The sequence below is a fragment of the Nannobrachium achirus genome (genome assembly GCF_963921795.1).
Source record: "Nannobrachium achirus genome assembly, chromosome: 2".
Classification (NCBI taxonomy): domain Eukaryota; kingdom Metazoa; phylum Chordata; class Actinopteri; order Myctophiformes; family Myctophidae; genus Nannobrachium; species Nannobrachium achirus.
This window is the reverse complement of record NC_137811.1, coordinates 51389878-51416523: the sequence shown is the minus strand read 5'-3', so window position 1 is coordinate 51416523 and position 26646 is coordinate 51389878. Positions and strand designations below refer to the sequence as shown.

General features: G+C 42.8%; 1 pseudogene across 1 annotated transcript in view; it reads right to left on the bottom strand.

Moving 5' to 3' along the window:
* Positions 1-26344, bottom strand: part of LOC308308140 (tax1-binding protein 1 homolog B-like) — a 70235-nt pseudogene extending 43891 nt beyond the window's left edge. Inside the window, exons 1-3 of the transcript in view lie at positions 26306-26344; positions 15356-15501; positions 11865-11955 (exon numbers count right to left, since the gene is read on the bottom strand). The product of the transcript in view is annotated as a tax1-binding protein 1 homolog B-like (transcript). The remainder of the gene's footprint in view (positions 1-11864; positions 11956-15355; positions 15502-26305) is intronic.
* Positions 26345-26646: the final 302 nt, after the last annotated feature.

Genomic DNA, 26646 nt, shown 5'->3' with positions numbered 1-26646 from the left:
TTATTCTCCTTAGATACATTTTTATGTTACCTCTAGTATTAAACACATGGGTGATACTTGGAACTAGGCCTATAAACAATCAGTTAGTTTATTCTTTCTCAAATAAATTGCCATGTTGGCTGCTAAGACTTTAAAAATAAACTAGTAGCAGTGCTCCCCCGAGCACTGGTCTCCACACAAGTTGAAGTATGCGAAAATATACTGACAGGTTGGCAACCGTTTTTTTACTGTCTATATTAGGGAAAATTAGATTCTACTGAAACATTTAACTTCTTGTATGTGACATACTTGTGTAACCAGATTACACCATCACTTTGCTTGAGTTTCCCTGAATTAGAGAAACATTTTATCAATAAAGTTTTCAGCCAACCATATATATTTTGCACTACTGTTTATTTCTTACCCTTACCCTTAGTCCTTGCTTGGCCTATGAAGAGAATAGCCTGACAACAAGCTGACTACAGCCTATTTTAAATCAATGTTCATTAGTTCATATGGTCACTTTTATTTTGACGACTGCTAAACTGCAAAGCTAAAGATATATTTTGGACAAAAATTTTTTTTTCAGTCCACTGGCTGAAATAAGTTACATTCTCTTTTTAAATGAGCGTACAAAGGCCAAATAGGCCCAAATATTGAAACAGCCATTCCACCCAGACTGACACACATTTGGGATGGACCACAGAAATGTTATTCTCACAGCAGGGGTTGTCTTCCACAGGCCCCCACCATTCCTAAAGCACGGCACCTGTTCCCCATGTCCAGCTATTCTATACTGTCCTATCCAAGTCAGCAAATAGCATAATGTCAATCACAGCCCAAGCTGTCTATTAATGAACTACTAAACCATTTAGACTGACGTCCACTACCATGTCTATGATGTGGTTCTCACCCACAAATTACCTCACTTAATACCTGTCACAAAGCAATGCCAACCGATTTTACCGTAGTGTTAATAATTAAGAATAGACTGCTACCTAATCTTAATTTAACCCTGGCAAGGCCTTAACTCTAACCCTGGTATAAAGTCATATCAACCAACCCATTACTCCTCCGCAGTGGGTTACAATTTTTTATAGGTCAACCCAGACTCATCTGGTCCACACATAAATATAAATACATCCATTAACATTTAAACATCACTGTTTACCAATGTGATTACTTCATCACAACTATATAGCCCAGTTTCCAATCACTGCAGCTACAGTAGGCCTATATGTTCACAAAAAATGTTATGAAATTCAAATTAGCCTCAATAGTCAAACTGCTTTCTAGGTCCTACTTAAATATTAAGACAAAAGTAAGCCTTCATTAACCATTACAAATTACAATCAATATATTCTCCAACATGCCTTGGAAACAGCTGATCTACACTATTAACAGTGGTCTATTTTGTTACAGCCTTATAATATCCTACTCTCACCAGGTCTGTCATAACGAGCTCAATGTCCCTGGGTTTTTGAGTCAAATCAAATAATGTCTATTTAATTGTGCCGAGGTTTCCTTTGCTGTATGATTATGCAAGCGTTGACGCACGAGAACAATCGTCTCCTCAATGTAGGCCTATACGCTTCTTCGTATGGCCGGTGCGGTACGCTACTAAAATAGCCAGCAAAGGAACCCTTGCCTGCTGTGACCCTGTATCTCATTTAAAAATAGCAGACCTACAAGCCCACAGCGCAGCGCATTTCACCGTGCTGTCAGCTTGTAGCTCTGACAAGGTCCGTGAAGTGAGCAGAAAGAACATTTCCGATCTGGGAGCCGGCAGAAATAAGCCAGGCTCCAAGAGCTTCAAACCTAACGTGCAGTACATAATGTATTATTATAGCCGGCTTTTAGGGGTACTCTTATTCTGAAGAGACCAGCGCCGGAAACTTCATTCTGCTAACGCTATTTCTGCTCATTTCACATAGGCGCTCTGTCAACCCCCACCACGCGTAACTGTTGTACGGCGAAAATAGAACGCAACCGAAGCAGGCAGCTCAGCTGCCGTGTCAGACAGACTCACAAGAGTTTGACAGGTCTAGACTAATTATAATAGGGGTTCTGTTGTAGCTCTAACACTTTAGACAAATAATAATGTGTAATTCGAAGTCTATAGGCTTACATTATAGTCTAAAATCACCGGAAAGCCGTTTTTCCCAGCCGACCATGATGGTCGGGGATTCTTTATTACCAGTCAAACTGAAACTCCAGCATTCCCTCCAAACAGTTTCTTCATTTCAGATATATTGATCGCTCGACCACGACTGACTATTTATATAAGGTAACAGACTCTCCCGTTGCCTGGTATTTTTTACACTAGCATCAGTTATTTGATATAGGCCAAAAATGTATTTCCTTACATTCTACATAGCCTACTCACATTCACACCCCCAGCAGCTCGAGTCTTACGCTTTCCACAAAATATTTAAGGTGGCAAAACCCATATACGGTCTACCCAATGTCCTAATGACATAAGACCTTCTTATTCTCCAGGCCATTTTTAACCCAGCGAGAGAAAAGAAAAGATGATCCCGATTCCTATTTTGGTTCTGGTTTCAACTACCCACTTCTAGTTGATTATCATAAATGCATAAATTAAATTCATACCTACCCCCCCTTTGTAAGCAACTTTCACAGGAGACGGATGCCCATAAAGGCACCCCAAAACATGGCCTACCAGAAAGATGCTCACAACTGTACTACATGGAATAGTTATTTAACAACCAAGTCTGGCTTTCACAGTTAAATATATACGACCATTTCATAATTACATATTTCACGTCTGGTTACGTTCATTTATGATCGCCTGATTACGTTCATAATTACTCGCCCACATGCGGCGTTTTAGAGAATATTTCGTCATGCAATATCCTATACCGAGATGATTATTGCCGAAAGGCGATTCCCCAATCGATAATCAACCCTAACCCTGGTTTCCTACAGGTACTGTACTTTAACAGAAACAACCCACGATCACGTGGAGCTACGTATTAGCTTTCACCCCGAATTACACGGGTACTGTACGTTTAAACAGTATACTTCCGAGATACGGTAGATACCTTCTATACATGCAAGGCATCTCTCTATTAAATTTTGTTCATGCAAGTACGACAGCCGCATAAAAATGTCGTGGCCTGTCCCGGGTACATGCAATTATAATGACCACGTCTGGCCTCCCAAATCATATTGTATTCACGATACTCTCACCCCGTTAAGTTCGACCGGCGATCCCTGTCCGACAGCTGCTCTGAATCAATAGCCAGTGTGTCCTGTACGGAAAAAGAGAAAAGCTGACAGACAGATTATGCCGGGCCCACCCAGGGACGCCACTGTAATAGAATTCTTTAAGCATCATACTTATACTAATAATAATATAATAAATTGAATTCCCAGAAGGTGAAAGTGCAATGAGTACAATATTTATTTAACAATATATTAACACAAGAGCTCTTTGAGACACACGCATGCTTAACTGTGCCTCCTGTTTCTCAGGCATGGTCCCATTATATACACTGACAGGAATACAGGAATACAGGAATAGCAGGGGTAAATCAGAGACATCCATATAAGGCTTTAGTTAGGAACAGTTAGATGACAGGACACGACATTCTGGTGACAGGTGAGGCAGTGCCTCACTCCATGGTTGGCCTGAAGCTTAGAATATAAATCCTGACACGCCACTATGTGAATGACATGACTCTTCTGGTTACTTTAGAAACAAATTAGTAGTTACATTTATTTAGAAATCTATCACAGTAAGCTATGGTCCATAGAGAACAGGACGTTTTGACCAAACAAGCAAAAATAATGGCAGGGTTTCCTGCAGCGCTTTATAGGCCAGGCGCCCCCCCCCCCCCCCCCCCCCCCCCGGCCAGAAAACCCGCCCGCCCCCCCAAGGTCTAGGGGAAAAAAAAGAAAAATCCTCCTCCTGACCGTAGCAGGCACACTGCGCACGACACGGCTCTTGAATGTGTTCAGAAATTAAATGCTCCTTCTGTCTCGCAGCGCTTCATATCAGTGCACATTAACACCATTTGTGTTACATAGTTGTTATTTTGTATTCTTATGTGCTGCGCTGTCTGCCTGCACTTCAGTGTGTTATGGCCCGGGTATATACGCGCAGTCGTGCAGTGCATAGCCACACACACACACACACACACACACACACACACACACACACACACGCACACGCACACACACAGAGCTTATTAGCCAACAAGCTAACTAACAACAGTCAACAGTGACACTCGTGTGTCCGTTCGGACACGATGCAACATGAGAACACGCTGCGTTCATCCGTTCGAACAGTATAAGTACAGTACTTAAGTAAATCGACTTAGTTACTTTACACCAATGTTGTTGTTTTTTTACTGTGCTGTAGACTTCTATTTATATGGCACGAGTGCTGGTTGATTAACCTGGGAAAAAAAAAAGAAGTTACTCTGTCCTGTGAAAAACGTATTTATTCAATGTTGAATAAATGTGGATGATGAATGATAGCATGTAGTTGTGTTTTCAGTCATCATGGGCACATTCATGTGTTTTTATAGGGCAAAAATAAGAATTAATATAAAAAATTAAGTGAATTAATTACTTGAATTAATTAATTAATTGTCAAAAAATGTCAAGCAAAGCGTGAGCGCCAGGAGATCCCCCCTGGTCAAGACTTTTTCCTGCAGGAAACCCTGAATGGAGTGACACTGGACAAACGGTTTGATTATCTCTTGGCATTCCTCCAGCAGCAAGAGGCTATCTACGAGGAGCTTGAGCAGCTACGAGATGAGGAGCCAAGTAAACCAAGTTGGAAAGACAACAAAATTGAAATTGAAAAGAACAAGCTCTATTTCTGCAAGCAGTTGAAGGCTCTGACTGTGGCTGAAAGGAAGGCTTCAGTAAAGAAGTTGGGAGCGTGTACGAAATGCCTTGAGGTCCACGATGACCAATCATCCTGCAAACCCGGCTTTCTATGTAAAAAACAAGACTGCAGGGAAGAGCAGGCTCCTGAGCATCATTTGTACCTCTGTTCCAAACCTGCAGCGCTTTATAGGCCAGGCGCCCCCCCCCCGGCCAGAAAACCCGCCCGCCCCCCCAAGGTCTAGGGGAAAAAAAAGAAAAATCCTCCTCCTGACCGTAGCAGGCACACTGCGCACGACACGGCTCTTGAATGTGTTCAGGAATTAAATGCTCCTTCTGTCTCGCAGCGCTTCATATCAGTGCACATTAACACCATTTGTGTTACATAGTTGTTATTTTGTATTCTTATGTGCTGCGCTGTCTGCCTGCACTTCAGTGTGTTATGGCCCGGGTATATACGTGCAGTCGCGCAGTGCATAGCCACACACACACACACACACACACACACACACACACACACACACACACACACACACACACAGAGAGCTTATTAGCCAAAAAGCTAACTAACAACAGTCAACAGTGACACTCGTGTGTCCGTTCGGACGCGATGCAACATGAGAACACGCTGCGTTCATCCGTTCGCCATTTCTTCTATTCTAGTCGCTTATCGCTTCACTACGGAGCCCCCCTGGGGCACTTCAGCAGGTACTCAAGTAAAGTACAAATACCTCAAAATCTCCTTTGTACAGTATAAGTACAGTACTTAAGTAAATCTACTTAGTTACTTTACACCAATGTTTTTTTTTATTTTATTGTGCTGTAGACTTCTATTTATATGGCACGAGTGCTGGTTGATTAACCTGGGGGAAAAAAAAGAAGTTACTCTGTCCTGTGAAAAACTTATTTATTCAATGTTGAATAAATGTGGATGATGAATGATAGCATGTAGTTGTGTTTTCAGTCATCATGGGCACATTCATGTGTTTTTATAGGGCAAAAATAAGAATTAACTAATCCACTACATTGGACGAGTTTGACAAGCTATATTTATGGGTCCACTCTGCTTATGACGAGTATGACGAGTTATCAATTAGCTTTAATAACTATAAAACAAAAAAGTATGATCGCCGATTCGCCGTCCATAGCGCTCTATGGACGGGCCCTCTTCACAAAAAACAGATCCAGATCTTCCAAAACAAAAATGGGGGGGGCGGGACAACGACGCCTGTATCCTGTCTGCCGAAATGTCATCCGGTTCAATGTTACACAACACCAGCGTGGCGCCCAGTCGGTTTCGCTTTGAGCAATGGAAGGCTGTAGTGTTTTGTTGCTTACCGTGCCTGGATCGTATTGTGAATGCAATCGGTGAACCATCGCGCAATAGATTCGCGCGCGCGCCCACGTTAAAGGTAGGCAAAATCCTGGTGCTGTGGACCCTCAGAAGGGTCTTAAAAATAGCGCTGGGTGAGTTTTAATATAAAAAATTAAGTGAATTAATTACTTGAATTAATTAATTAATTGTCAAAAAATGTCAAGCAAAGCGTGAGCGCCAGGAGATCCCCCCTGGTCAAGACTTTTTCCTGCAGGAAACCCTGAATGGAGTGACACTGGACAAACGGTTTGATTATCTCTTGGCATTCCTCCAGCAGCAAGAGGCTATCTACGAGGAGCTTGAGCAGCTACGAGATGAGGAGCCAAGTAAACCAAGTTGGAAAGACAACAAAATTGAGCAGAAGAGTGCAAGAACCAATTCTACAAAGTCAGCTGGTGACCAGGCTGTGTAGTCTGTGACGATGCCAAACACAAGAACAAGCTCTATTTCTGCAAGCAGTTGAAGGCTCTGACTGTGGCTGAAAGGAAGGCTTCAGTAAAGAAGTTGGGAGCGTGTACGAAATGCCTTGAGGTCCACGATGACCAATCATCCTGCAAACCCGGCTTTCTATGTAAAAAACAAGACTGCAGGGAAGAGCAGGCTCCTGAGCATCATTTGTACCTCTGTTCCAAATCTGTGTCAAAGAAGTCTGACAAATCTGAAAAGGATAAAGGCAAAAAGAAGTACACAGAGGGTCAGGAGGAGTTCATCAAAAATCTCCCATCCACCCTAGCAAAGCAGTTCAAGGAGGTTTTCTCAAACGTTGCCCCCAGAGGCTTCACAACCTAAAAGAGCGGAATGCAGGAGCGGAATGCAGGAGCTTCCAGTGATCATGATGCTACTCGTTGTCACAGCTCGTTGTCACAGCTAGACATTTAAAAATACATCTAGTATAATTTTAAACTTGAAATACAAAGTTATTTTCTGTCGGTTCTAACAAAATGACTATTATCTCACTTTCCTCGCAACATAATCGCTAAAATATGCTATAAATATAAGGTGCTGGGAGTGAAAATTAGGAATATAATAATGTAGGGGTGCCTCGGATGAAAAAAATATTTAAGGAGTGCCCCGAGCCAAAAAGGTTTGGGAACACCTGGTCTAGGGTACCTTGTGGAAGAGGATAAGCTCCACGTCATGTCATCCATAAACCTCTCAAAGTTGGCCTGGTGACTCCTGCCAAGCAAAAGGGTGCCATCCTTGTGCAGAGAGCGAGGAGGCAAAGACCGACAACTGCCCTGTCAAGGACACCTGGGACACAGCATTCTCAGACAGCCTCATATCAGAGAAGATGCAATCCGTCTCTTCGAAGAGTATGTGCAACTCGGGCAGATTACATTTCCAGGGCCATAATGCCTCCAGGCTTCAGTGGAGAACCTTGGGCAATAACATTCTCGAATGGAAGTGAGCATGCCTACGGCGCAGTGATGTACAGTACCTCTGGTGGAACACCGACCAGGGCCCAGTCGTCACTCTAGTGGAGTCCAAGGCGAAGCTAACTCCTTTCTCTACTCTGGACCAACATTCTTGAAGTTACCAGTGGATGAATGGCCAGTTAAATCTGCCAAAGAGTTGGTGACAGCTGCCAGAGACAGTGTCAACAGATTACAGAAGAAAGCATTTGTTGCTGCACTGACCCGAGCACAGGCCAAGGCACAACTGCCACCAGATCCAAAGGATGCTGACAAACAAAAAACATCTGAACTAAAGCAAGACCAGGAACCAACACAAACCCAAACACAACCAAAGAGGCCACCAGCAGGATCAGCTGTCCTAAGCTGACTTGTCAAAACAGCTGCTTGGATTTGGAGAGCAGCGAAGACGTTCATGAGAGGGAACAAGCGAACTGCAAACAATCCAAAGTGGGAGGCAGTGTCGTCTTCACAAGTCATCTCAGTGACAGAGAGAGAAGACGCCCTAAGAGAAATCTTCCTTGCAGCACAGAAAAGTGCATCCTTCCCAAGCACAATCACAGACAGGCTGGTGGTGTACAAAGATAAAGAGACTGGCTTGTTGGTCTGTGGGGGACACGTGCAGATCTTCAATGAAGATAAAGTTGCTGTCCCCGTCTTGTTGTATGAAGCCTGGGTGTCAACACTGTTAGCTCGAGAAGCCCACGAGGAGAATCACAATGGAGTGGCCGGAACCTTGCTCAGGATGAGAAGAAGAGCATGGGTTGTTAAGGGTCAGAGAATTGCTCAAAAAGTGGTCGGAAACTGCATGCTCTGCAGAAAAACAAAAGACAATCAAAATCCATTATACTGGCCAATCTACAACGTGTTGTGTTGCGTCGTGTTGTGAGCTTAGATCGGCAATTTTTTGGTAAAGACGTTTGATAGAGAGTGAAAAAAGACTGTATCAAGTACGTATATTTAGGTACCTTTTACCAATTATGGAGGGTTTAAGTCATAGACATAAAAAGGTCTCCTCCAGCTCTGGGGGGGGCGTTGGTAAAAGAGGACTGGCAAGCTTCCGGAATTCTGAAGGACGCTTCCTTGTGCGTAACAGAATCGGATGCTCGGTAGGCGAATCAGATGCGGGACTCCCTCTTTCCCACTGCAGGGGGCAGAGTGCCTTCCACAGTTCCACACTTCCGAAAGTCTGTTTTACCAGTCGTGCCAATTAACTGCAGCAGCGGATCATGAGATATCTAGCTTTTTATCTGTGATTTAAGTGGTACCGGATATGCAGCACGGCAAATAAAATGTGATTGATCCAGTGCATGACGGAAGACGATATCACGATAAATGAAATCTTCACAATATGATTATCTTGAGTGTTTTTTTCACGATAAACGATAATATCGCATATAGTCCCATCCCTATGTGCGAGTCCTTGGAAATAAAAAGGTTGAGAATCTCTACAATAAACAACAGTGTGTGAGGTTGGTGGATACATGTACACAGTGATGGGCAAGCTACTTGGAAAATGTAGTAATCTAAGCTACAAGTTACTCTCAATTAGGGTTGTACGGTTTCCATTTTTTCAAAACCCCGATTTTGGCTCCCAAAAAACCCCTGGTACACGGTTTTACACGGTTTTACAATCTTATAGATTTTAATGTGATAAAAAAAAAGAAGAATAAAAAAGTTTCAAAGTGCTTTATTTATAAAGCAGATACAAAAGTGTTTTACCCACAAAAATGCAGTAAATACTATTGGGCTATACTAAAATAAATTGTAAATAGCCTAAGTCAATTTAATTTGTCATTTCAGAGGTTAAAAAAAGTCCTTACATTGTCACTTTAGACATGTACAATATAAACCCTCAATACACTGTAGGATATGTTTTTCTTTTTACGGTTGAGTGAGAAAACAATGTTGCACATTAAGTTAATCATTTGGGGACCACCCAAAATCATTTTGGGACCTCTCTGGGGTCTCGATCCACAGATTGACAAACGCTATACCGTTGCTGCAGTGTGTACTGTGCTGCTGTGTCGCGCACACACACTGTCTAGTAAACAGTGATGGAGTAGAGGACTTCTTAAAAGGTTTTAGATTAAGACAATTTGCTCTCATTGTGATGCATCCGCGTGCCGTTCTGCATCGATGCAGTGACGTTACATAATTGTTACTTTTAGCCTACGTTTGCTGTTGTTTTTCCTCCTGAAGGAACGTGGCTAAATCGTTAGCATGCTAGCGCTTTAGCCCCGTTCCTTTAGCCTTGGAGGAGAGGCATAAACAATAGCTGATCTACAAGCTTGTGGCTCGTCGAGCGTGCAACGTGTTGTGAGCTTGTAGATCCACCGTGTTTAGCCTCAAGCTAAGCCTCGCTTCTTTATTTGGTTACAGCTGTTGAATTTCTTTAGAGACCAAGTCTAACCCCAGCTGCCTACTTGGCTTGCTACCATTATCTCTGTGTCTCCTTCAGGAGTGATTTCTGCTGCTTCCGTAAACACGGCAGATGCGGCGGCGGCGCACATGTCACGTGACGGTTTTCTGTTTTGGCTTACGAGACCGGCAACATTTTATAACACCGTATAAAACCGTAAAACCGAAAAACCGCACAACACTACTCTCAATGAAATATAACTTGAAGCTATCCACAGAGAAATGTAGCAGAGCAAGCTACAAGCTACACAGCAAGTTAGTAGCTAACTACAACACATTATTATTATTATTATTTTTTTTGGTAATCAACTTTCCACCAAACAAATAGGCAGTCAAAAAATGCTCAGTTCGGTTGATTATTATAAAACAAACTGAAACTGGAAACAAGCCCTTGTGTCATCCTTTCATTTACTTTTTAATTAAATGTCTACCTTTTCAGGCTGTGACCCCAAAAGAGAATTGGGGATCCCCCCCACCCTGACAAGCAATTGGAAAGTAGGAGTTGAGGCATTATATTAGTTTGACCAGGAGTAGCCTACTCTGTACTCGAAGTACTAGGGTCGAGTACTCTGTCCATCTCAGCTGGCTGCAGCAATCTCTCAAGCCATGCTCAAGCCTGATTTATGCTCCGCCCCACAAGATCTACAAGCTCACAACGGTTGCATTTTCGTCAGCTGTTCTCAGACAATTTCTTCTGTGAGCTTCACCATATAGAAAACATGTTTGGGGATCTGTTGGGAATTATTTTCTCCATAAACCTTATTTTGCACTACATTTTTGCAGGGATAGTAACGTGTAGCGTTTGTTGGACGTTACGTCACTACTTGGGTCTAAAAATAGCTACGCAACAGAAAAAGCTATTTGGTTCAGATGGAGCGTCGCTACCGTGACGTTACTTAGAACGTTATCTTAGTTAAACTATGTAGTGTCGCTACTTGTAGCTCATTACTGCCCATCACTGCATGTACATATATTGCTAATGACTCTACTCTAACTGAAACAAGACTGTTTGTTAAACAAAGGTTAACAAGAATGTTTACCTTGTAGAGTTCTACTCTAACTATATACTTATAGTTAGAGTAGAACGGGGTGAACGGGGTGATGGAGAATGTCTGAAAGTAAAAACAGAGGAGATATGTCTAGGTCCATGGCGACGGGTCTTCACCGCGGCTAATGACGTAATGTTGTAGTTTTCTGACTTTAAAAGACTACACCACGGAGATAACAACAACAACCATGTTTTGAGATGGGGGTCCACAGCCAAATACGGTACATGTAATTCCGGGGTTCTGGAATTACACTGATTTAGAAGAAGGATTTAGAAGACATTTATAGAATCGGGTTAAATATTTTCAAAGACTTGCACAAATGTTCACATTCTATAGATAGCCCTTCCCACCTTTTTTGTTACTATTTTGCCCATCTTTCCAGAGCCACAGCAAATCTTCTGTAAGGACATTACGAACAAGGAAGGTGCCGAAATGAGACTTAGAATGCATGCCCAATGCCAAAAAAATTGAGTTTCTAGCATGTACAGTTATTTAGCAAATAGCATGAGAGTACATGAGAGCACCTCGCGCTCACCAAAAATGGTCCCTTGAGACTTAGAATCCAAGATAAACACACTTTTGTAAATGTAATCAATCTGAAGCCATGGCAAGTCCTCTGTTAGGACTATATGAACACAAATACCTCAAAATAAAGCTGAGAATGGCTGCTTTTACCAGTATATACAAGACTGTTTACCTTGTGAACACAAATACCTCAAAATAAAGCTGAGAATGGCTGCTTTTACCAGTATATACAAGACTGTTTACCTTGTAGAGTTCCTTCTCATCTTTCTCGTTCTTTAGATGAGGCTCCAGGGCTTCCTTCTCCACATTCAGGTTCTTCACGCTGACCTTCAGTCTGAGGAAACATGGCATAGATAATATTCTGTCAGCTTTTTCACCCTGTCCTTCAGTCTGAGGAATTCCTTTTTTTTTTTTTTTTTTTTCTCTACTTTTCTTTTTTTAAGATTTGTTTTTGGGCTGTTATGCCTTTATTGGATAGGACAGTAGACTGACAGGAAATGGGAAGAGAGATGGCGAGTGACATGAGGCAAAGGTCGTCCGGATTGGGAATTGAACCGGCGACGCCGCCAGGCATCCATGCATATGTGGCAATGCCTAAAGGTTTTATCAGAGTCCAAGGTGAAGAGCTATCAACTCAAATTTCAGGTGATAAGCTATCACCAAAAAATGTGATGGCCATCATAGTCACGGACTCACGGTGAAGTCCTATCACCGCGCCTGTTTATCTGGTTTATCTGAAATACGGAGGCACACTGATTGGTCAAGATCGACCAATCAGTGAACGGGGTGATGGAGAATGTCTGAAAGTAAAAACAGAGGAGATATGTCTAGGTCCATGGCGACGGGTCTTCACCGCGGCTAATGACGTAATGTTGTAGTTTTCTGACTTTAAAAGACTACACCACGGAGATAACAACAACCATGTTTTGAGATGGGGGTCCACAGCCAAATACGGTACATGTAATTCCGGGGTTCTGGAATTACACTGATTTAGAAGAAGGATTTAGAAGACATTTATAGAATCGGGTTAAATATTTTCAAAGACTTGCACAAATGTTCACATTCTATAGATAGCCCTTCCCACCTTTTTTGTTACTATTTTGCCCATCTTTCCAGAGCCACAGCAAATCTTCTGTAAGGACATTACGAACAAGGAAGGTGCCGAAATGAGACTTAGAATGCATGCCCAATGCCAAAAAAAATGAGTTTCTAGCATGTACAGTTATTTAGCAAATAGCATGAGAGTACATGAGAGCACCTCGCGCTCACCAAAAATGGTCCCTTGAGATTTAGAATCCAAGATAAACACACTTTTGTAAATGTAATCAATCTGAAGCCATGGCAAGTCCTCTGTTAGGACTATATGAACACAAATACCTCAAAATAAAGCTGAGAATGGCTGCTTTTACCAGTAAAAGAATTGTATTTATAGCATGTACAGTAATGTAGTAATATTCTGTCTCTGCCCCCACCCTCTGGATTCCTCTCCCCAACCACCTCAAAAGCACTCCCTCCCTCCCCTCCTTCAAAGCCTCACTCAAAATCCACCTCTTCAGGATTGCCTATCCTAGCTGAGGTCTGGCAACTTTGCCTCCATAGTCCTTGACCTACTTTTATCTTTTTAATTGTTGTATTTATTGATCTTAATAAAGATGTTTTTAAGTGTGCCTGCCATGCAATCGTAAAACACTTACTGTAATCCGCCATAAGTATATAATAATAATAATCACTTCATAAAATTTCGACACGTAATAACTGCAGCACGATTTACACCACCCCCGCAATATATACATCACGTTTTTTTCAGTGAAATTGAGAACAGGAGCGCTCGTCGTCCAGCGCAGGGCAGAACAAGCGTTCGCTTTGATCCACAACAACAACAACGTAGCGTCGGCAGGAATGATAGTGCCTCACCCCACGGAGGTTAGGGTTAGGGTTAGGCTTAGTTTTACAGAGGTTAAGGTTAGGGTTAGGGTTAGAGTTAGGCATAGTAAGCTAATGGCTAAACACAGCCGAGCTAGGCTAGTAGATAAACAAAGACAGAGGGGTCGCAAACGAGTGACGTCAGCGACTGCACAAGTGAATGGCTGTTGTCGCCATCTCATGGTGAATACGCAGAATTACACAGGTGCGTTGATAAGAGACTATCAAGGTGAATTGATCCAGGTGGTGTTAATGGTGTGTGGTGAACGACAAAACGAGTGCTCTTACCCCAATCTCACTGAGTTACCCAAACTGACTGAAACATATCAAAACGTGCAGCTCGGTCGGGAATGGGGTGCTATTACTTTTCTTGGCGATCTGTGTTACCATTGCGAATATATACATCAAAACGTGCGGCTCGGCCAGGAATGGGGTGCTATTACATTTCTTGACGATCCGTGTTACCATGGCGACGTAACAACACCCAAAAACCCCATTGACTTTGAATAGGGGACTCCGAAAAAAAAACAAAACAGAAACGTTGGCGCCACATAACCTCGCCTACCAGGCTTTCAGAGAGAAATCCTGGTGTTTGTTCACTACAGGCCGTTTGGTTTCCGCCTAAAGCGCGGAAACCACTAGAAGAAGCGGCGTCGCTTTGATTTGGTTCCCACCGTTTGTTTCCCCAATCCCTATTAAAATGCTCGCCTAGTGTGGTTTTGCCGGTCGCTAACAGTTGGAATAAAACATGCATATACCAAACTATTTTTTCAAAAGCAAAACTACTCCGCATCGAGGAGTTTATTAGGTAGGCCCTAAAAGTATGTCCTTGAGCGCAGGGTAATTGTTTTGGGTTAAAACTGTTTCCGGTGCATAGTTCCGGCCAAATTGTAGTCCTTTGAGTACTACAACATGACGTTTTGTGGTTTCCGCTCCAGACCGGTTACAAACCCGAAAAGTGAAGTGATCCCAGACTAGGCGCCACATTACTCTGGCATACTTTTGCCTAGCAACGTGATTTAAACTTTAAAATGCTCACATGACTTTGGACTTTTTCCCGCCAATAGGGATAAGCTGTAATTGATTAAGCCCCGCCCCTCTGTATTCCTATTGGCTGGGCTCAATTCACAGTATGGTACCGCCCTCTTAAGCCCCACCCATATCTTCCTATTGGCTGAGCTTTAAACAGCTATAACTTCAGTTTGCAGCATGGTACCGTCTTGAAACTCACTGTTTGTACTTACAGCCAATATGAATGAGCTGTAATTGCTGAAGCCCCGCCCCCTCTCTTCCTATTGGCTGAACTTTAAACAGCCACAACTCCAGTTTGCACCATTGTACTGTCTCGGAATTTGGTTCCCACAGACCTAACGGCTAACCCCTAATGCTAACGGTAAAATGCTAATGCTAACGTTAAAATGTTAATGTTAAAATTATTTAATGCTAAGATGCTAATAATACAAATGCTAATATTAAAAATGCTAATGCACACACTTGGCGAGCTGCAGGCACACTTAAAATTTCGTAGGAATCTTCTTTTCTAGTTTCCTTTGTTGTTAAGCGCTTTGGGTACCTAATAAATCCAAGCTATTATTATTATTATTATTAATACGACAAAATATGGACCATCATGGAAACAGCCATAGGAGATGATCAAAAAGGGGAGTTATATTTTTACATTCATACTCACATCTTAACATGTCATTTGAAAAAAAAAAAGCATGTTAATAGTTAAAGCATAAAATAATGCATAATAATGTACACTGATGGCGAGGATGTTATTGTGCATTAAACTGTATTCCTCAGCTCACCCGTCCAACCCGGTCTCCTTCTGCAGGCCCTGGGTGACTCCTATCAGGTCCTCCTCCAGCTGGAGCACCCTGGCTGTGGCCTCCTCCAGCCCCCTCTTCACCTCCTCTCGCTCCTCCTGCAGGGCCTGGGACGAACTCTGCACCTCCTGACAGACAATCACATTTTCAATTAGGGGTGGGCGATATGGTGATAAATATCGTTGATATGATACAATGCTTCCACGATATGCCTTTTCAGAGATATCGTATATATTGTGATACAACAGGGGAGCCTTGTAAAAAATCCTGTTGAATTGTTAAAGATGGGGTGCCATGACCCCCCCCCCCCCCCCCCACACACACACACACACAAAACATAATTATCAGGTATTATTTATGAATATAATAGGAGGAAGCTTTTTTCCAAAAATAAGTGTACAGAAAGAGTTAAAATTAGGTTTTTATGTGGCCACACCCACCAGTTCATTAAAGGACTGGCGACACCGGCCGAAAATTAACATTATGATACAGTAGGTCACGTGGTGTTTCTTCAAACAGTCTGTGAAGGAGGCGGGGCCGTATCAGTTAGTAGTGAATGTATACTTCGTCCGTCGTGCGGTGCCGCGCACAACCTTGTTGTTAGCGTGTAGCGTGGCTAGCACCGCACGGCTATTTGCGAGAGCTATTGTGTGTACACACACACACACACACAGGCTACACACACAGAGTGTATGAGCCACGGACCTCAGTCCTCCGAGACAGCAGGACATATGTCTGCTAAAAGGGCTCAAAGCTGCCGAGGAAAAGGAGAAAAGGAGATCGCTGGACGCTCGTTCTCCATCTTTCCCAGTGGGATCCATAATCACGCGTCCCGGCCAGGTCCTCCAGTCAGGTTTAGCGGAAGACACAGCAGGGTATGGCCGACAAAACCGTCCCTTAGACGGGGAGAAGCATGTTGACCCTCGTAACGAATCTCTGACACCTTTTTTTGAAGAAGACATGTACTTTTTTACCATTTTATAGCGAATGGTGTATAATTTTTACCCCTAGAACTGATAGTTTTAAAGTTGGTTTAGAAAGTCGGAAACACGCCTCGGACAGCTTTTTTTGGGGCAGTTTCAAAAGATAATGATATGGATACTCGACTCCGCGAGTCTCCGCCCCTCCCCCCATATTAGCCCAATCAAATTAATGTATTGCCGTTACTGTACAGAAAGTACTACTTTCAGTACAGTAACTACAATAAATTAATTTGATTGGGTAATTTAACATGGGGGTACATGACATCATTAAAAAAATTGGTTAATTTGATAGCCATAATTAGCTGTTTTGGCCGTGTCACGCCCCCTTTAAGTATGCCTGGTTAGTTAGGTGGGAGGTGATCCAGCTGAAGTTAGCCATACACAAAGTGTCACAAAGGAAAGGGGATCATTATATGATTATATGATATATTTTGGATCGGCACTTTTGACCCACAAGGTGGCAGCCTCGAGGAAGAAACCCAAAATACAAAGGAATACATAATTGCTCATAACAGCCACACCAGGGGGTCAAATGAAGTACTGTCAACCTCCTAGACACATGAAACCAGAAAAAGTACAAAACTATGGCACCACCTCTTTAATAAAGAGATTCATTGCAGAATTCATTTAAATCTGCATGTTGGTCTAAATCAGTTGTTCTCAAACTTTAAAATGTCAAGGTCTCCCCTTAACTCTGACAGTGAATGGGTCCATTTGGTTTCATTTGTATACTGTCAGAGTTACATACTTGTAATTTAGACAGCCTAAAAGGATGTTTTTTTTATTTGTATTATTACCTTGTACGTACTGTTAATAGCGAGGCAGATAAAGTGCATATTACAGGTGAATCGTTCACTTGCGGATACAAGCACCAAAATTGGCACACATACTCCTTAGGCATTGCTCTTTTCAGAAAACCATCTGGCCAAAAAAAAAATCAAGATGGCGGCCAATTTTCATGATGGCCGCCATTGAATATACAGTAATCTTGCATTCCGCAATAAAATCCCATAGACTTGTCCTATTTGAATAATTTTGGTGTCAAATCATACATTTATCACTATGTAGAATCCAAATTTGGACCCATGGACTTACTCAATGGCTTCCTTGTACCATATATCAGTCCCGGAATCTTAATATTCTGCTAATAGTGTGGTGCGATGCGTCCAAAAAACAGCTCCCGTAGGATTTTTGTGCTAAAATTGATCTTTTTGCAGATCCTGGTTCTATAGAGTCCAAACTATGAGAAAATGATGGGTGTCAACTTTTCCGGACCCCCACCCCCTTTCTGGGGGTCATCTAGTTTGGGACCTGCATGCCAGAACAGTACGCCAGCCAGTTAATGTCCAATTTTCTTAATATTAGGGTTGTTTTGTAGGTTTTAAAACATTCTGAGTTCATTTATTACACTTTTGAAGCAGCCAGAATAAGCTTTCTGACTTTTGGTTGGGGTCTTTCCTCACCTGGGACCCCCCCAGATGGACCCCTGAGCCTATCTCAGTACTCGCTCTGCTCCTGCTCCAGAACAATGTCATATTAGATCATAATTGAAGCATAAACTTTTTTTCTGAAAACAAAAAAAAAGTAGTAACAAATACCAGGGGTCTTCCACAGGGGCTTCGGGACCCCTGGGGGTCCTCGGAGTTACTACCTAGTGTGATAAGAAGTGTACTTCTAAGGATTTCTTTGCTAAAATGTATTTTTTTACTGCTTTGGCATTTATAGGGACCAAACTGTCAGAAAATGATGGGTGTCAGATTTTCCTGACCCCAGCCCCCTTTCTGGGGGGTCATCTATGTTAGGACCTCGCAGAACAGTATGTCAGCCAGTTAATGTCCAATTCTCATAATATTAGAGTTGTTTTGAAGGTTTTAAAACATTCTAAGTTCATATATTGCACTTTTGAAGCAGCCAGAATAACCTTTATGACTTTTGGTGGGGGTCTCTCCTCACCTGGGACCCCCGGAATGACCCCTGAGCCTATCTCAGTACAGTCCTTGCTCTGCTCCTGCTCCAGAACAATTAGATCATACTTGAAGCATAAAAGCTTTTGTACCTGTACCTGGGCTCTGTAGCTAATACCAGGGGTCTTCCACAGGGTCCGGGACCCCCAGGTGTCCTCAGCGTTACTACAGGGGGCCATCCAAACAGCTGTTTACCCATATATGGAGACCCCCTGGTACCCATATATGGAGGTCCATGTACTGTATATGGAGATATGCTGTGAGAGCCCAAACATGCTTACTCAGTTATTTGTTATGTGAAAGTACTATGATGTCCATGACAACTGACAACATACCCTTTTATGCCCATACATGGAGATCCCTGTCTGTAGAACCAGTCACACAGATATGGGCTGTCTTGGCCATCTGTCTTGGCCATATATGGATTCTGTTAGTGTGGTATGTGGCCAATGTGTCCTCCATATATGGGCATTCCCATATGAAGTCCTGTTAGATATGGGCTTAATATTGAAGACATCAGGGAACTCCATATATGGACCTTGTCATACATCTTGAATCTATGACCTCAGCATCAAAGGCTGGATTGGGGTATGTCCCTGTGACAAACTATTATCATGTCCACTAGGGGTACTTAATGTACATCAAGCAGCCTCACAGAAACAGGACATAGACTCCTGCCCTATGAGCCTCAGGGCTGGGCAGTGGGTTGCCTTTGGCCAAAGACAGAACTTAAAGTGGATTCTGTTCATGACCTGTGTTGCACTCTTGCAGAAAAGAGCAAAGGGATGCTCTTCTTCCATGCCTTCACTGGCTGCGATGTTGTTTCAGCATTCCGCGTAAAGGGGAAGAAGTCTGCGTGGCAAACCTGGAATGTTTGTGATGAGGCTTCTGGTGTCTTCAGCAAACTCAGCCATTACCCACCTGTAGTGGATGATGAAGACCTGAAAACCTTGGAGAAGTTTGTGGTCATGATGTACGACCGATCCAGCACAGCTGAAGGTGTCAATGATGCGAGGTTGGACTTGTTTGCTCGGAAGCAGAGGCCATACAAAGCCATTCCTCCAACGCAAGCAGCACTGAAGCAACATGTGAAGCGCGCTTCCTATCAAGCGGCCTGCATCTGGAGTCAGTCAACAGTATGTCAACCAGAAATGCAGACTCCTGACAACTGGGGCTGGACCAAGAAAGGAGATCTGTGGCAGATTGATTGGACTGAGCTCCCACCCATTGCAGAGAGTTGCCAGCAGCTGACCAAGTGTGGATGCAAGTTGGAATGCTGCAGTCGATGCAAATGCTACCACTTTGGTCTGACCTGCACGGCACTGTGCAGCTGCAGGTGCGAGGTTTAGAAGCGTTGTAGTATAGGCCTACTATACTATTGTACTATACTGCCTAGGCCCTAGAAAGAAAAAAAAAAAAAGAAAAGACAAAAAAAAAAACTACCTCCTGCCTCGACGGGATCATCACCTTATCGTGGTGAGGCAGTTTGCGTGTCTCCATGACCCCCAGAGCTATGTCGGCAGGAGTCTTGTACTCCTGTACTCCTGGCAGGGTTACCCAAGTCGAAAAGGTCGAAGAATAGAGACTAGACAAAGAGTGATCCCACGGCGCTATTATATCTACCATGCATTTTAGCCGCGTCAGCCGCTGTGCATTGAAATCCGCTCTGTTGAGTTACTACATTACCCCCCCCCCCCCCCACACACACACACACACACACACACACACACACATACACACTATAAACCTCTAACAATACTAAGATATACACTACCACCCATTTTATCCGAGTCAGACATAACACAAACCTCTAATTTAGCAGAATATTAGGATTCCGGGACTGATATATGGTACAAGGAAGCCAGTGAGTAAGTCCATGGGTCCAAATTTGGATTCTACATAGTGAAAAATGTATGATTTGACACCAAGATCATTCAAATAGGACAGGTCTATGGTATTTTATGGCGGCCATCTTGAAAAATGGCCGCCATCTTGAAATTTGATTTGGCCAGATGGTTTTATGAAAAGAGCAATCCCTAAGGAGTATGTGTGCCAATTTTGGTGCTTGTATCCGCAAGTGAACGATTATTTCTGTTATCTGCCCGGCTATAAGTAACTTGAAAAACAACCATAACAAAACAACATGAAAAGAATCCTGATAAGATTGTGTATCGTGAAACTGTTTGGAAAAATATTGTGATATTGTATTTTTCCATATCTCCCACCCCTGATCTCAATTAATCACCATATTTTAATTAAAATTTCAAACAGTCACAGAAGTATCATTCATATAGTAATGTGGTCACACATCTAGCCATTAGGCGTAACCATGAAAGGTATTCCCCACCCTGACAAAAAGACAATCTACAAGCTCACAATGCCTTGCAGCTTTGTGAACTTGTAGATGTGCCAATTACACCATTTGATAGTTGTTAGTCAATTTCTTATTTTAGCAAACCAAGTAACTGCACCTTTTCAACAGAACAGATTCTAAACCATCCATTCAAGTGCTCAAAACAAGCTTTTTACCATTTCTACCTCAAAACCACCATAATAGAGCATCTGACTGAACTGTTCCCTAGACTAAACAACTCTAGCTTTGATTGAGGATTTCTTTTAGGGGTTTGCATAGGAAAAGGTACATGACAGTACAGTTCAGTGGTACAAGGTCAACTAAAAGGATAGACATAACAATATTAGTCTTATGGGCTTATTTACATTGGGGTTTCAGGAACACTACACCACCAGAAACACCACTCATAACACACCACCAGAAATTAGTCATCCTTTTTAGCATCATTGTATAGACTGTAAGAAAGACACTAAAGAAAAATCTATATTTAATCAATCTAAAACCAGGACATGTAGTGGTTCAGATATTTGATCAGTGCTACTGCGGACAAGGATCTTAAAACAGTGAAATTGTGGACCCCGCTCTTAACTCCGCCCTGGACTCCACGGCCCTTGCCGCGTCCGCGGCCCCTGCCACCGAAACCTCTGCGAAAACCTCCTCTATCACCATCATCGTCCGCCATTTGCTGTTCTGCATATAAAGATTAATGCTGTACAAGTTAAAGCGTTATTAACTAATTAACGCATCAACCTATTAACAGCGTTTTTTTTAAACGCTAAAAAAATGCCTTTTTTTGTACCCTTTGAGGCTTCCGTAGCTCTCTACCATTGTCAACACGCAGTGTGAGCCAGCAACGGAGCCGGAGCTCGTGTGAGACAAGAGTGTGTGTGTGTCTGGGCACACACTGGAAGCTGGGTTGAATGAATGATGAAAAACACTGTGGAATTAGTCATTTACAGGCGCCTTTAGGACACAAACTTTACCCTTGCCCTGTTTCATAGCTGTGTTAGCAAATTCGCTAACAGTTAGCTCCAGCCTCCAGATAGCCAGGACAGGGCTACAGTCTGTAGTATAGGGTGGCCACCAGCAAGACCTCAGAAAGGAGGACACTTTTCCGGGGCGCTCTGTATGGGACCCCCAAAATTATATAGGCAAATTTAGTCACGGACCCCCTTCTCAAAATATTTTGTGCCAGCCAGGGACCCACATATTATTCCAGATTTGTACACTTTTAGAAAAAAACTAGATCAAGCTCAGTTTGTAGATCGGCTATTTCGAATAGCCTATAGTGTAAAATAGGTTAAGTGGTTTAAACTTAGACTGGGTAGCATACCTCCCTTATTTATGCACCCAAAGACCCTTCATGAATTATGTTATTTTATGATGGGCCTACACTGTATATAAATAGTTTTTTTGCAATTATTCTTGGGTTAAATTGTCCCATTAGAAATCGAATGTGACTGGCATATCAGAAATAATATAACAGAGAGAGGGGAAGAGAAGGGGAGACTTGTGGATATATGGGTACTGCTGCAGCTAAAGTTATTTTGTTCACAATTGGGGAATAACCTTCAGCACTTCAGTCATTGCCTGTCAGGCTGTCAAAGCATTGTCATTGCGTCCTACCTTCCCAGCTTCCCCTTGCTGACATCAATCCGTTACACACAGCAGTGCAAAATAATCGTCAATTCCGTGTTTCTTTATTAAAGGAGTCATCCAGACCAAAACACATATAGGGTTAAATCTGCCTTTTATCATACCCCTTCAGCCTTCATACCTGCTTTAGTCGTTTTTTTTTCATAGCTGCCCCTGTTGCTAGATTTGCGGGCTCTCTCATAACTAACACAGTGGATTGTCCTTAGGCTAGTGCGGTTATTTCTTTAGCTTCAAAGTTAGTATTTTTATTGGATTGTGTGTACACAACGTCCTGAGACCAACCACACCGCTGTTTTGACCTCACAGGCACCCTTACTTGTCAAACCGACCCCTCAAGGGTGCCTGTAAGGGTGCCTGTGAGGTCAAAACAGCGGTTTGGTTGGTCTCAGGATGTTGTGTAAACACAATCCAATAAAAAAATACTAACTTTGAAGCTAAAGAAATAACCGCACTAGCCTAAGGACAATCCACTGTGTTAGTTATGATCTAAATCTAGCAAAAGGAGCAGCTATGAAAAAAATCGACTAAAGCAGGTATGAAGGGGTATGATAAAAGGCAGATTTAACCCTATATGTGTTTTGGTCTGGATGACTCCTTTAACTTATTGACCTTGCTCCATTGTTGGCCAAATTTCGTTTAATTTCGGCGTCTTTGGGCAAACCTTGACGTCGTTTTTTCTAACAAGCGTGGGAGGAGCGACTCTAGCGTCCAGTGTAACAGTTGGGAACGAGCACTAAACAAAATGCACTCACGTAGCACGCGACACGCTGCAGTGCGGTGTCGCGCTGTGACTGTGAGCTTGTATATCTGCTATTTTTCTATACCAATGCAAGCTGTTTTAGACCAAAGAAACGTGAGAATTACCGTGATATGCAAATGTAAGACAGCAGGCTGGCTGGCTGATAGTGGCACTGCACTGGCTGCGCAGAGTCAGACCTGTATTCTAACGGGAGATTTACAAAAGCCGGAAAATAATGCGTCCGGCCACAGGTTGAGCTGGGACGCTAAATGGGCCCATCATAGCTCCTTTCGGAACCACTCGCTCCGCGGCTATGCCGCTCCACATCTCGGAGTGGCATAGCCGCAGAGCGAGTGGTTCCGAAAGGAGCTAGAGTAATCACAGACAGAGACGAGACTCAGCTGGCTTGCGTGCGTCGGTGCTTTTGTGTTGCAGATAGACAGATTTTCGCAGACTTTATGTCGCCCATCCTCACAGATGATGTTCAGAAACATGCTCTATATAGGCTAAATGACGTCCCAAACTGCTGCATCATCCACATGGCTTCTGTTTGCGTTTCACCTTGCAAAAAAGCAGCAGCGCAACACTTGAGATTGGATGCGCTTCAGCGGGACTCATTCAATAAGCGAGACGATAATATGGATTTGGGAGAGTAATTACAATGCATGTCTCATTAAAAACAATATATATTTTAAAGTTGAAGGGTATGTACACAGTATATTTTTTAATCTCGGGTCCTCTCAGATCCTTGTGGGTAAATGCATTTTGGACAGCCCCGAATGGACCCGAGGCAATTAGAACCTATCCTACCCTGACAAGTGAATATTTTAGACCCGAAACGGCTTGGGTCTCGGTTTGGGTCTCGGGTTATCGGGTCCTGGAAGACCCGTGCTACGCTCTAATGTGGGGGACTGCCCATAAGCCGAAGGTTCATTAGTCCGAAGGTTCATTAGTCCGAATTTAGTTAGGGTTACTGAGTTTAGTGTTAGAGTTAGGCATAGTATTCTTAACAAATTCGGACTAATGAACCTTCGGACTAATGAACCTTCGGACCAATGCCATGGCACCCTAATGTGAACGTATATAGGTAGGTATATAGGTATGTATGTTCATGTTGTCACACAAACAGCAGAGAGCAACAATGCAAAATTACCACTTTGTTTTTATGTACCAAAACATCCGCAATGCCAATCTTTATATACAATTTGAATACGGGTCTTAAAATCAATATAATTTGAGTTATAAAGGAAAAACATTTTTGGACGGACATCTTGGATTTCGGGGGCCGCCATCTTGGAATTTTGCATGGCCAGCGGTATTTTTGAAAAGAATGGGATTTGAAGAGTATATGTGCCAGATTTCAGGCTTGTATCACAAAGTGAACGATTCCCTCATTAATCTGCTTAGCTAGCACTGGGAAGCTATGAATGGCAACATGTACTGAATGTGACATATTGAAGCCTTCTGAAATTGGGCCACAGGGCAGTATTTCAACATGATAACGGCTACAAACACACCTCCAAGACAACCACATCCTTAATAAAGGAGCTGAGGGTAAAGGTGACTGGCCAAGCATGTCTCCAGACCTAAACCCTATTAAGCATCTGTGGGGCATCTAGAAACGGAAGGTGGAGGAGCGCAAGATCCCTAACATCCACTAGCTCTGTGATAGTCATGGAGGAGTAGAAGAGGGTTCCAGTGGCAACCTGTGAAGTTCTGGTGAACTCCATACCCAAGAGGGTTAAGGCAGTGCTGTAAAGTAATGGTGACCACAAAAAAAATTGACAGTTGAGCCACTTTTGGTGCCAACAGTTTAGATATTAATGGCTGTATGTAGAGTTACTTTGAGGGGACAATAAAATTACACCGTTATCAAAGCTGTACACTGACTACAATCCCGTCCTAGCCCAGTGGTTAACCTTAATATGGTTCTGTTTAATACTGATCACTCACAGGCAAATCTTTTATTTTAAATGACCTGTTTACTTCACGTCACTTGAATTTTATGTTTTTAACAGAAACCTGGTCCCATGCTGGCGATTGTGTGTCTTATTCTGAACTGCTTCCCCCTGGCTGCACTTTTTTCAGCTCCCCACGCACCACTGGTGGTACTGGTGGGGGCACTGCCTCAGTATTCAAAGATATCTACAAATGCCATCTGATCCAATCCGAAGTTAGCTACTCCAGTTTCTAACTGGAGCGGTCAAACGGTCAAAAACTGAACACATTTCCACCATAGTGTCAACAAATTGCCATAAACCCCAGGTTTATGGCAAGATTAAACCATACTTATCCCGCAATGACCTTGAGAAGGTCATCCACGCATTTATTTCATCGAGATTGGACTACTGTAACTCTCTGTACGCCGGTATAGATCAATCACAACTCAGACGCCTACAGTTGAACCAGAATGCAGCAGCACGCCTCCTTACCAGCAAAAAGAAGCGCGACCATATTACCCCAGTCCTAGCCTCGCTCCACTGGCTTCCTGTCTGCTACCGAATCGATTTTAAGATTTTAATGTATGCTTTTAAAATTAGGAATGGGATGGCACCCCCTTCACTTGCTGATCTCATCTCTAACTACTCCCCAACCAGAGCTTTAAGGCTGGCCGACCAGCTGCTGTTGTCGGAGTTACCTACGAATAGAGTAACTAGGGGCGATCGGGCCTTTGCCAACAATTTGCCTATACATATCAGAGCCGCCCAATCAATAGCTATTTTTAAATCCCTGTTAAAAACATATTTTTTTCTCCCTGGCTTTTAGTGACACTTGATTTCCCTCATTGCTGCTAAATGTCTGTTTGTTTGTAATTTTCTACTGTATGCTATTGTTTTGTTGTCTTGTATGCTACTGCGTTGTTGCTTTTTTTTTTTTTTTTACCTGTACAGCACTTTGGTTGACTTGTCATGTAAATGAGCTATATAAATAAAGTTGAGTTGAGTTGAGAGTTGAGTCATTTCTTCAGTGTTGTCCCATGAAGAGATATACTGTAATTAAATATTTGCAGAAATGAGAGGGGTGTGCTTACTCACTTTTGAGGACTGAGAAAAGGATATATGAGTCACATAGGCACCCTGTGAATTAAAATGATTTGATCCCTGGAACCCGCCCAAGGACCCCTGGGGGTCCCCGGACCCCACTTTGAGAACCACTGATTGGAGTGTGAGTGTGTGTGTGTGTGTGTGTGTGTGTGTGTGTTTGTACGCGTGCGTGCGTATGTTTGTGTGCGTGCACCTGGCTGCTCCCAGACTGCATACTCTTCTGGTGCTCCATTGTCTCCATTGTGCAGGATAAATTGGATCCTCCTCCTTTTTTTCTCGATTCCAAATTTCTTCTGATTCTTTGAAAAAACTCGGATTCCATTTCACTATTTTTCACTCTTTGCTGAAACACAGGAAGGTGAAGAAGACACTCATTAAGCAAAGTCTAGAGATATTTGAAGTTATTTAATTAGTCCCCCCAGGAATCCGCAGAGAAAAAGTCTTGATTCCGCGGAGAACAATCCTGATTGTGCGGAATTCTGCAGAAAACAATTCTTGATTCCGTGGACATTAAAAAACAACCTAAAATGACCA